Genomic DNA, 13,878 nt, shown 5'->3' with positions numbered 1-13,878 from the left:
AAGTATGTTTTTATTTCAAGACTATATTGCTTGAGGACAAGCAACGTTCAAGTGTGGGAATATTTGATAATGCTAAAAACGAACATATATTTCATAGCATTATCCCTCAAGAAAGACAAGCTTTTAGTTGCAATTGTTCTATTTACAAGTAATATTTGTTTAAATAATAAAAGGTGAAGATGAAAGGCAGATTCGACGAATTGAAGACGCAAACGACCAAAAAGCTAATGAGTACAAATTACAATCAAAGTGGTTCAAATTATCGATGAGAAACGTCTCAAAATTACAAGAGTACAAGACGCAAAACGTAAAATACAAGATATTAAATTGTACGCAAGGACGTTCAAAAATTCAGAACCGGGACTAGAGTCAACTCTCAACGCTCAATGCAACGGACAAAAAATTACAAGTCAACTATGCTCAAGAATATAATATAATATATAATTAATTATATATATTATTATATATTATATATTTATGCAGCCCACGTGTTGAATCAATATGTGAGCTGTAATCCAGACCTCTGCACTCGCGGAGTTCTGATGTATAAAACAACCGCACTCGCGGAGATCTACAGGAAAACGTGGGCCTATAAAAGGCAACGAATTCTGCACAATGAAAACATCTTTTTCTTTCTTCATTCTCTCAACGTGTATATATATATATATATATATATATATATATATATATATATATATATATATATATATTATAATTTTAATTTTAATTTTAATTTTAATAATAATAAGGGTATGTTAGCGAATGTTGTAAGGGTGTAAGTCAAAATTCTGTCCGTGTAACGCTACGCTATTTTTAATCATTGTAAGTTATGTTCAACCTTTTTAATTTAATGTCTCGTAGCTAAGTTATTATTATGCTTATTTAAGCCGAAGTAATCGTGATGTTGGGCTAAATATTAAAATTGGGTAATTGGCCTTTGTACCATAATTGGGGTTTGGATAAAAGAACGACACTTGTGAAAATTAGACTATGGGCTATTAATGGGCTTTATATTTGTTTAATTAAATGATAGTTTGTTAATTTAATATAAAGATTTACAATTGGACGTACCTATAAATAACCATATACACTCGATTGGACACGATGGGCGGGATATTTATAAGTACTAATAATCGTTCATTTAACCGGACACGGGAATGAATTAATAGTCAATGGAATTATTAAAACAGGGGTGAATTATATACAAGGGCACTTGGTGTAATTATAGTATAAGTCCCCAATTAGTTGGAATATTTGACTTCGGATATAAGGATAATTTGACGAGGACACTCGCACTTTATATTTATGACTGATGGACTGTTATGGACAAAAACCAGATGGACATATTGAATAATCCAGGACAAAGGACAATTAACCCATGGTAATAAAACTAAAATCAACACGTCAAACATCATGATTACGGAAGTTTAAATAAGCATAATTCCTTTATTTCATATTTAATTGCACTTTTAATTATCGCACTTTAATTTATTGTCATTTTAATTATCATATTTTTTATCTCAATTTTATTTATTGTCATTTTATTTATCGCACTTTTATTTATCGCAATTTCATTATCGTTATTTACTTTACGATTTAAATTAAGTTATATTTATTTTTTAATATTTTACATTAGGTTTTAACTGCGACTTAAATTTTAGAATCGACAAACCGGCCATTAAACGGTAAAAACCCCCTTTTCTAATAATAATACTACTTATATTTATATATATATATTTATTTACAAATATAGTTTTAAAAATATAGCGTTAAACTTGGCTAAGATCTCTGTGGAACGAACCGGACTTACTAAAAACTACACTACTGTACGATTAGGTACACTGCCTATAAGTATTGCAGCAAGGTTTAGGTATATCCATTCTATAAATAAATAAATATCTTGTGTAAAATTGTATCGTATTTAATAGTATTTCTTTGTAAAAATTAATACTATTTCATATACCCCTCGCATAACATCATCTTTTAGGACTAATACATACTGATGTGTGTGGCCCTTTTAGAAGTATGTCTAGAAATGGTGAATCATACTTCGTTACATTTACTGATGATTATAGTAGATATGGTTATGTTTACTTGCTGAAACATAAACATGAAGTTTTTGAAACATTCAAAATCTTCCAAAATGAAGCAGAGAATCAACTTGGAAAGACCATTAAAGCCCTTCGCTCTGATAGGGGAGGGGAATATATGAGTCAAGAGTTTTTAGACCACCTGAAGAATCGTGGGATTGTCTCACAATTCACTCCACCTTACACACCACAGCACAATGGTATGTCGGAACGAAGGAATCGAACTTTACTTGATATGGTTCGATCTATGATGAGTCTAACTACTCTATCGATGTCTTTTTGGGGTTATGCATTAGAGTCTGATGCACGCATACTCAATATGGTTCCAACCAAGAAGGTAGAAAAGACATCATATGAGTTATGGCATGGAAAGAGTCCTAAGTTGTCTTATTTGAAAGTCTGGGGTTGTGAAGCGTATGTAAAACGTGACACATCAAACAAGTTAGAACCCATAGGTATCAAATGTCACTTTGTGGGATACCCAAAGGAAACAATGGGTTACTACTTTTACTACCAAGCTGAAAACAAAGTGTTTACTACTCGGTTTGCTGAATTCTTTGAAAGAGATCTTCTCTTACAAGAAGTCAGTGGGAGTAAAGTAGATCTTGAGAAAATTCAAGAATCACAAAGTAACTTACCTTCTGAAGGCACTAGCCAACCGCACGTTGAAGCTGAACACATTGTTGGTTAGCCAGAACGTGTTGCACATATACTTCGTAGATCTAGTAGAACTCCTCATCTACCTGAGAGGTTAAATCTTCTGATTAATTTAGATGAACCTCATCTAGGGGATTATGATGAACCCTCTAGTTATGGTGAAGCCATGTCAGATCCACAATCTGAAAAATGAGGAGATGCTATGAAGGCAGAGATGCAGTCCATGAAAGATAATCAAGTATGGGACTTGATTGATTTTCCACCCAATTGCAAGACAATGGGCAGTAAATGGGTCTTCAAGAAGAAGGCTGACATGGACGGTAATGTAAACAATTTTAAGGCTCGATTGGTGGCAAAAGGTTATACTCAAACTCAAGGAATTGATTATGAGGAAACTTTTTCACCAGTCGCGAGCATTAAATCAATTAGGATACTTATTGCCATAGCTGCTTTTCATGATTATGAAATATGGCAAATGGATGTTAAAACCGCTTTTATAAATGGCGACCTAAGCGAGGACGTATATATGGTTCAGCCGGAAGGGTTTGTGAATCCTAAGAATCCTACTAAAGTATGCAAGCTTCTAAAATCCATTTATGGATTAAAGCAAGCATCCAGGAGCTGGAATCTTAAGTTTGATGAGAAAATTAAAGAGTTTGGTTTTTCTCAAAACGGGGATGAGCCATGTGTTTACATTAGAGCTAGTGGGAGCAAAGTTTTCTTCTTGATCTTGTATGTTGATGACATACTACTTATTGGAAATGACATTACAGCTTTGCAAGATGTCAAATCTTGGCTTGGAAAATGTTTTGCCATGAAAGATCTTGGAGAAGCTAAGTATATTCTGGGAATCAGGATCTATAGAAATAGATCCAAAAGGCTTATTGGTTTGAGTCAAAGTACATACATTGACAAAATCTTACGAAGATTTAACATGCAAAACTCCAAGCGCGGAGCATTGCCCATGCAAAAGGGCATAACCTTGAGCAAGTCTCAAAGTCCTATCACACCTGATGAGATAAGATGAATGAAATGTGTTCCGTATGCTTCAGATATAGGATCCATTATGTATGCCATGTTATGTACTAGACCAGACGTCTCGTTAGCCTTGAGTTTGACGAGTCGTTATCAACAGAATCCAGGTGAAGAACATTGGATTGCTGTTAAGAGCATTCTTAAGTATTTGCGGAGAACTAAAGATATGTTCTTGGTTTACGGTGGTTTGGAAGAAGAGTTGAGTATTAGATGTTATACAGATGCTAGTTTTCAAACTGATCGAGATGATTCTCGATCCCAATCAGGGTATCATGAATGGCGGGGCAGTTGATTTTAGAAGCTCAAAGTAGAGCACAGTTACACAGTCTACAACGGAAGCAGAATACATTCCTGCCTCAGAAGCTGCTCAAGAAGCTGTCTGGATTAGGAAGTTTATTGCTGAACTCGAAGTAGTTCCCAGCATTGAATCCCCTATGGAAATGTACTGTAATAATTCAAGTGCTATTATACTTGCGAAAGAATCACGTGTACATAAAGGCAGCAGACACATTCTTTGAAAGTTTGACTACATTCAAGAAGTCGTTGAGAGGAATGATATTAGTATTCTTAAGGTTCATACAGATGATAATGTGGCTGACCCGTTCATGAAGCCCATGACACACAACAAGCATGATGATCATGCTAGTAGTATTGGACTTCGTTATGCTGCTGATCTTTTTAATTTTAATTTAGTATTTAGATATTTTTGGAACATTAAGCAGTTTTATCTTAATTAATTGATATATAGTTGGTATGATCAGTTTCATTTATATCACTGTATTCTATATTAGCATGTTTAATCCATGAATAATTGTTGATTATTCAAAATCTCCATAATCAGTCATGTTATGGGAATAACATGAATTAAGATTAATGTAAAATTTTGGTTATATTCATTGATGATGAATAGTTAACTTGTTGAGATCAAAATTCATATGTATTCATTGATGATGAATATTGGAATGACCCAACCATGAGATGTCACTACATGGATCGTAGTCAGTAGTGAATCTTTTAGTGATTATGTCTTTGTGTCCTTAGACTTGAGATGCACGCCCGTCTTGATGAGTGTAGCATTGTACTTTGATATGGTTAAACGCTGTTCTGAATAAGGCTGTTATAAAGGCCATTATTGGGTATAATGTAAAGCTCGTAATAGACATGTGTATGCAATATAGGATTTGTTCCTCCAAAATGTTTGGAGTTAGATACTTTTTGAGCTCCTCGATGAATGAATAAGATATTTGTGTGGCCGCACCCAGATGTAATTAAGATGATACTTAATTAGTTTGGTGATCTAATTCAGTTCTAAGACCGAGAAACAAAATTGTTAAACAAATGAGAATGACCGATGATCCATATCTCAAGTTTAACTAAAGTATCTGAAACAAAAGGACGAATGACATTTAAAACTTACCATAAACAGTTTCTAGAAACTACCCTCACATGAATTTAGGGACAATGACGTGTTGCTAGACGCTTACCATTGTTTGTATAGTTACTTGGTGTTGTGCCATGAACAAGTGGGAGTCTGTAGGATTAATATGCAAGGTACAACATATAACTATATGGCCAACCTCATTTGAGCCTTCGGGGTCATACACATATACACCGAGATGTCAAATAATATATATATATATATATATATATATATATATATGATGTTATATATATCTCAAGTAACAAAATAGTAAATCGAAATTATTTCATTTACTATTCATATGAATAGTAAATGAATCGAAATTAATTAATTTACTATTTACATGAAAGCGACATGATAGAAATTATTAATTATAAGTTACATAATATACCCCTAAAGTATTTGAGAAATACGACTTTATGATATATATATTTGGTCTAATTTGAATTCACGGGTTAATTGAAAAAGGTTCACGAGTTGTTTTTACATGTACTCCTCAAATATATATTGGTTCTTGTTTATGGTACAGAGTGACAAAATAAACAAAAATTAAAACCTTTTCTTACATATCAAAGATCAAGAAAGCTACATGCCATTTTGTTTATGAAACGAAATCAATACGGAGTAATATTTATCTATTGCTTATTAATATAATTTGATTATATTAATTTGTTACTTTGGGTTTGGACTAGCATCCATTGACGGTCGTTTGAAGTGTAGTGTAGACTATCCAAAGATACGGTCATACTTTTGATCGTAAGTTTCTCTCCGTCTCATCAATTTCTCCAAGAAAGGTATATCATTAACTCCTCTTTTGTTTTAATATTCATAACAATTATTATGGTGTAACTGGATCTAATTGGGATAAATTAATCGTGTGCATGTTTCATTAAATATATGAATATTTAATCTTGTAAATGTTTTATGAAATAATAAAAGATTATTATTTTAACTATCCGCTGGGTTAATCTGATTTGTTAAAAGTACACACGATTTTCCATCACAAAAACCCTTGTAAACCGGTACAGTTATCCGCTAGCTTCCTGATACGGTCCAAACCAGTGTTGTAAATCTCCCGAGATCTCCCCGAGATCTTCTCTGAGATCTCCCCGAGATCTCCTTCGAGATCTCGTTTTAGAATGCAACCGAGACGAGATGTTCATCTCCCGAGATTTCTCGGTCAACACGGTCAAACTTAGTAAAAGCCACGATTTTTCGGATTTTCATGGTGATTTGTAAGATTTTCTTGTAAAATTCGTAATTTTTAAGATTTTCTCGGTCATTTCCCGAATATTTTTGTAAAATCTCGTAAAAACGTATATAAATATACATATATTTATGTTTTTATGTATATTTTTATTAAAAACTATAAAGTCAACGTAAATCAACGTCCGAGATCTCCCCGAGATTATTTCGAGATGCCGAGATCTTCCTAAAAAAGTCCAAACGAGATCTTCCCGAGATCCAAATTCTCCAACCTTGGTCCAGACACAAGTCCACAATTTCCTTGCCAACTGTTCGATAAAATGCCTCAGTGAATCAGCCCCAAATTTCCTATTCCCAAAAAAAAAAGTAGAGTATATCTAACTAGATTAAATTAAATTAAAATTAAATTCGATTACTTGCTAGTGTAATGACCTCTGGCAAAGTTATTAGCAGCATCTTTTTTACCACTAAGACTGTTTCCAACCCTGACTGTGATGTCAGAGGCGAATAATGCACTTTTTGGTGAAAAAGTGGGTTTTTGACTGTGACTGTACTTGACCCCCGTTAACCCAAAATGTCAAGTTTTTGTGTCAAATATTTAAAGGGTGAGGTGGTAAAATCTGATTGGAAATTGGGTGGGAAAAAATAAATTAAATAATAAATATAAATGTAGAAAACGTATGATTGGCTCAATGTAAATCTCACTCAAGAAGTTTGTATCGTCAAAAAAGGAACGAACGGAAAAGTGCGTCAAAAATTGACGCCGGGTTAATATGACGCCCCATACAAAACCATCGTGTACGATTCATCAACAACAGGATCTTTACACGGTCGAATACTACATGCTATTTGAAAACCAGTTTTGCATTCATAAAAGATAGTGTTTACAAAAGATAACGTGACACAAAGGTCGTTACAAAGTCATTATTTGAAAATAACATAAACTACGAATACAAAAGAAAAGTTCCATGATTGAGACATCTCTAAGTAATGCAGCGGAATTCTAGCACAGCAGGTCCTTAACCGCAAGTTTAATACCAAGACAGCAAGTCTAAACAGCGGAAGCAACAAACCTCTAAGCACCTGAGAAAACATGCTTAAAAACGTCAACAGTAATGTTGGTGAGCTATAGTTTAAGTTGTAACAGTAATGTAAGGTAGGCCACGAGATTTCAGTGCTTCAAACAGCGTTTCAAAACAGTATGAAAAGTATATGTTTAACCGTGGGCACTTGGTAACTAACTTAACGTTTATAACCCCTTAAAAGTACACTTGGCGAGTACGTATGTTTACGAAGTATTAAACACCCGTTAAATGCTAGCGCGACTAGCCCGAGTGGGGATGTCAAACCCTATGGATCCATATCTAAGATTCGCGTTCACCGGTTAAGGGGAAAGTTTATGCCGTTGTATAACCCACACATATATAAAGTTTAAGTACTCGTGCCTAGTATTTAAAACGTAAAAAGCGCATGTATTCTCAGTCCCAAAATAGTTAAAGTAAAAAGGGATGCTATAACTCACAGTGATAAGAGCGGTAAAGTCGATAATGAAAGTATGCAAGTAGTAAGTCGGTCCGAAAGGTCGTCAACCTAAGTCAAAGGTTACTAGGTCAGTATGTTATCCTCATAAGTTCTAATAGTGCATAAAATGAGTTTAAGTGTCATCATCATCATCATCATTCATCATCATAAAAGCTAAGTAAGTTTGACAAGAATAGAGATCGAAACAATAGGCTAACTTCGGTCAGCTGCTACGACCTCTACGTAAATCTAAAAGACGCGTAATCAGTGGATATGGCTCCGTATAGGAGTCCTCTAGTTGCTAACCAATTTCCAGAACCAAACTCATCTTCATTTGACCGTGGTGAAGGTTTAAGTGCGAGTAGGTCAGAAATTTCAGCACAACGTTAATAGGGTGTAGTGACTTTCGGAAGGCCATAGATCCTAAACCGTAACTCGGATTAAGACTAGGTCTAAACGGAAAATCATATAATCGAACCGAACTAACTGAAAATTAACTTTCCAGTAGCCCAGGTGGTCTGCTCAGATCCCGAAAACAGTAAGCAAAGTGCTCCGGTGGGGTTCTTAGTGCTTGATGCTCATCACGGTTCTCATCCTTGATGCTTGTAGCTTCAAGTGTACAACTCGTTGATGGGTTATATAACGACCCTCATTTTTCCATTCTATATTTTTTCAATATTAAATGCCCAAACAATATAATTAAAACTTAATGATCAAACTTTAATCAACAATTGTTAAGTGTTAAGAGTTAGAAAACATATTAATTAACTTTGTGCAATAATTGACAAGTTAATAAAAGATGAAAATAATAAACTGTTAGTCGACACTCACTGCTAATTAAAATTTATGCATTTATGTAATATTATAACTAATAACCTATAAGTAATAAATAAAAATTGACATTTATATAAATAATAAAACAATTGGGAACTAAATATATACAAGTCATGAATTAGTAAAAAGAAATAATACTTATCATGTAGTAAATGTAAAAATAATAATAGTAATAATAGTAATAATAATGAGACTAAAGAATCTTAAACAATTACATCCTTATGTTGACTAAAAATTAAAATAAAATATATATATAAACTAGTACCACCTATTGTTGACTAAAAATTATAAAACAAAATAAAATCATTAATTAGAACATCCTTATGTTGACTAACACTCTAATACTTGCACTATATAAACTCCTAGTTTCTCATTCACAAATCACACCAAAATCCTCTCAAAAACAATTTCTCCCTCTCCCTCTCTTGTGGTATTCGGATCTTCAAGCTTGTTCTTCGTGTTCTTCAAGAATCTTCAAGGAGTTCTTCAAGATTTTTAAGGCTTTGATCTTCCATCTTCATCGTGTTCATCTTTTCTTTGTTAATTATCTTGAATCTTCAAAGGTATAACATAAACCCTAAACTATTTACATAAACTTTAATCTTTGTTAATTCATATTCATATTATAAACTTGTTATCCATAAACACACCTAGATTTATATATACATATATACATGTAAAAAAAAAATATATATATATTTTTATATATACATATACATATTAAAACCTTAAACCCTAATACTACTTATACTAGTACTTAACATGTATATACTATTACTATTACTAGCACCTATAACCTACTACTTATATTGTAGCACACAAACATTTTGGGATATGTATTAGAGATGTATAGATCTTCGAACTTTCTTGACGAATGGTTTCTACGAGATTCTAGGCAGAGGGTTTGGACTTCCGATTTAAAGGGTCCTATGGCTCAAGCCCCTAGATCTAAATTAGCCATTCGAAGGGAAAGGGGTGATTGGAAGCTTATCTAATACGGCAAGTATCCTAAAATGGAAACACTCATAAAAGTAGAAACTCTCTAGTCATAGAAACTTAGTAAAATAAGAAACTTTCTAAAAATAGAAACTTTATAAAAATAGTAACTTACTAGGAATAGAAACTTAGTAAACCAAACTATACTTAAACACATACTTAAACTTAAACATGGGCAAAACACTTAACTACTCTTAAATGTCAATAGGTTGACTTTCTTGCTCACTCGTTCAACTCTCTATTCTGAGGAATAACTCTCTCTACTTACTAAGGTGAATTTCATAGCCCCACTTTTTACTATTTCATTACTGTTTTGAAACTATGGGGTGAGACACATGCTTGCTTTTAAATTTTTAACATGCAATATTTTAATAACTGTTTTACAATATTTATATACGTGAATTCATAGCCCCACTTTGTACTGTTTCATAACTGTTTTATAACTTTTGGGGTGAGAATACATGCACAACTTTTATAACTGTTTTACACGTATTAACTATTAAACTGTGATATGTTGGGCTATGACCAGCAAGCCCCCAACCGATAAGTATAAACGATAACTTGTTACGGGGTAAACTTGAAAGTCTAGTCTAAATATCAGTACTTACACGTATCTACTATTAAACTGTGATATGTTGGGCTATGACCAGCAAGCCCCCAACCGACAAGTATAAACGATAACTTGACATGGGGTAAACTTGAAAGTCTAGTCTAAATATCAGTACCAACTGTTAAAACTATGCTATACCCGGCTATGTCCGACTAAGTCCCTACAGTGATATTTTTAATTGCTGCGGCATGCTTAATTATTGGGGGTAGGCCTATCGGGAGTAACGTCCCCGATACATTTGATGTTATCGTTGTATTGCTTGATAATGAAATTAAACCGACAAGTAGAACTAACTTGTCATGGGGCAAACTTGAACGTTTAGTCTAAATATCACGCACTGGCATAACTTTTTGATCCTGCGGGAGATCAACCTTACAAATTAAATCTTGTGGTCTAAAACAAACGGTCAAACTTATTTATTAAACCTATGAACTTCACTCAACCTTTTGGTTGACACTTTAGCATGTTTTGTCTCAGGTGCTGTTTGATTCAAGCTCTTATACTTACTGCTTATGTGATGCTACTTGGACATAGGATCAAGAGATATCGCATTTATTACTTCTGCATGTGAACATTTCCATTATTGTTATTCCTATCATTGTAACTACGTTTCATTTTCCGCTGCGTGCTCAATAAAGTTTGTTTTATCATTTAGTATTGTTCTCGTATATTATAATATGTTGGTTGATTTGATATTAAGTCACATTTCACCCAGACCCTAACTGGGGGTGTGACAGATTGGTATCAGAGCAAACCAGGCTGTTATAGAGAACCAGGATTGCATTTTTATGTGTGCCTTACTTGTTAGCTAGGGTGCCTTAGCAATCTAGGAAACTATAACCTTTCCTGCCTTAGACTTAAAGCACTTAGGATTGTCGTATAATCTTAACAATTATGCTTTAATAAACTTGACTCAAAGATTCTAATCAAGGTCTCTTTCCTAATGATAGGATGTCAAGCTCAAACGTTAACAAGCCCAACAAAGCAACTCACAACCCTACCACCGAAGTAGGTGTTGGACACTCTTCAACTTCGAGACCAGTTCGAAGTCCTCTTTATAGTCCTGCTTCACCACCGCTGAATTATAGCCCGAATACTATTTTAGATTCACATGGGTCTCCTCAATACTACCCAACTCCGAGAACCCAAGATAAGGGAAAACGGCATGAAGAAGTTGGTCCATCAAGGAAGAGAGCCCGATCTCCTTTTTATGATGGTCCTAAGTATGAAATCATGAGATTACGAAATGATACCGAGAGAAACATTGGAGGTCTACTTCGCCACATGGAAAGAGTGGATCGTCGAATGAAGAAACTTATGAAAGAAAACGTCGAGCTAAGAAAGGAGTTGCTGATGCTAAAGTGCGAGGAAGAACGCAACACTCGCTGGGGAAAGCAATCACTTGCTTACCTCAAGGAGGATGTTGATGTCCGAATGAAAATGGAGAAAGGTCGAGTCGACGAACAACTTGCCATAAGAGAGTACAACACTAATGCCGTAAACAGTCGTGTTACCAACCTTTATGACAACTTCGAGTATCTCTATGAGAAACAAAAGACGAAAAATGAGAAAGTTGAGGAGTTTATGAAGAAGGTTGGAGACGAAATATGAAGACTACTTCAATCTTAATATTTCCTAGTTATTTTTCCTATTTTTCATCTATGTAAAGGCTGTGCCTTAAACAATTTCTATTTCCGAATCGTGTAATAAAGGCTTATTTAATGCCTCGTTCTAATAATATAAAGTGTTTTATTAATATCATGCGATATCAATACTTTAGTTTATTCATACTTGTGATTACTCAAACTTATAACTTGTTAAACTTATCAAACATATGTTCACTTTTATGTAGTGACATCATGGTTCGTCCAGCTGCACCTACCGTTAACAACGTTGTGTTAACTACTGAGCAATTCCAACAGTTACTCGCTGCTGCCCAAGGCAACGCCCAAGCTAATCATGCTAATACTCAACCAAAACCTTGTTCCTACAAGGACTTTACAAACTGTCACCCTCCCGCTTTTAAGGGAAACGAAGAAGCTGTCGAACTAGTTCGTTGGTTCGAAAAGATGGAATCTATTTTCCGTATTTGCAACTGTGGTGATGATGATCGAGTAAAGTATGTCACTAGCTCGTTGGGTGGTAATGCTTTAACTTGGTGGACTGCTTATGCCAAGTCCGTAGGAATTGATAATGCTAATGCAATTCCATGGGACGAACTCAAAAGTATGATGGTCAACAAATTCTGCCCAAGGAGTCAAGTTCAGAAGCTTGAAGCTGAGTTCTGGGAACTCAGGGTCAAGGGTACTGACATTGAGAATTATACCAATCGTTATCTGGAGCTTTCTACTCTATGTCCTGAAATGTTTCCTACTGAAGCTAGAAGAATTGAGCGGTATATTGAAGGTCTTCCCGAGGATGTTCAAGGGAATGTTATTGCTGCTGAGAAGGTTACTTTGGATGCTGTGATTCTCATGGCACAAAATCTCATGTTGGCCAAGAGAAGAAGGGCGTCGGCCAATAAGCAAGTTGAAACCAAGGGTAATGATGGTAAGAGGAAGTTTGAGCCGTCTCAAGGTTCAACTCAGAATGTTAGTAAAAAGCTTATGGATAGTACAAGGACGAATTATAGGGGCACTTATCCTTTTTGTGTTCGTTGTGAAAGGCATCACCCGGGGCAGTGCACTGCCACTTGTTCGTTGTGTAAGAAAGTGGGACACGTAGCTAAGACGTGTAGGACTCCTCCAAAGAATAAATCTATTGTTCCTGCCAAAGCTCCTCCTACTTGTTATACTTGTGGGGAAAAGGGACACATTAGTCCAAATTGCCCTAAGAAGAGAGATAATCCTGCTACTGGAGCCAATACTACTGCTGCAAAGGGTCGTGCATTTGTTATTACTGCTGCTGAAGCCCGAGATGAAGATGAGGTCATCACGGGTACGTATCTCGTCAATAATTGCTACGCAACTATTTTATTCGATACTGGTGCCGACCGAAGTTACGTATCTAATGAATTTTGTACCCTATTTACTGAAAAGCCTCAACCCTTAGAAACTAAACGATTAGTAGAAGTAGCCAATGGAAAGATCATGAAAGTTGATAAAATTTATAAAAACTGCAACCTAATCTTAGCCAGCAAAGAATTTAAGATAGACCTTTTGCCGGTCGAGCTAGGAAGTTTCGATGTCGTAGTTGGAATGGATTGGTTACGTCCATTAAGAGCTGCGATCATGTGTTACGATAAAACCGTTCATGTTCCATTAGGAAATGGAGAGACTCTTATTATCCAAGGTGAAAAGAGTGGTTCCAATCTCAATATTATCTCCTGTATTAAAACCCGCAAATACCTTATGAAAGGTTATCCAGCTATTCTAGCCCACGTTAATCTGATTGAATCGAAAGAGAAGCGAATTGAAGATGTACCAGTAGTTAAAGACTTTCCCGATGTGTTTCCCGAAGATCTTCCGGGTATTCCACCTCCTCGACAAGTTGAATTCCAAATTGATTTA

General features: G+C 34.9%; 1 pseudogene; it reads right to left on the bottom strand.

Moving 5' to 3' along the window:
- Window positions 1-13,878, bottom strand: part of LOC139848887 (tubulin alpha chain-like) — a 39,881-nt pseudogene that overhangs the window by 18,683 nt on the left and 7,320 nt on the right.

The sequence above is a fragment of the Rutidosis leptorrhynchoides genome, chromosome 5 (assembly GCF_046630445.1).
Source record: "Rutidosis leptorrhynchoides isolate AG116_Rl617_1_P2 chromosome 5, CSIRO_AGI_Rlap_v1, whole genome shotgun sequence".
Taxonomy (NCBI): Eukaryota; Viridiplantae; Streptophyta; class Magnoliopsida; order Asterales; family Asteraceae; genus Rutidosis; species Rutidosis leptorrhynchoides.
Note: the sequence above shows the minus strand (reverse complement) of the source record. Positions and strands in the feature narration are given on the sequence as shown.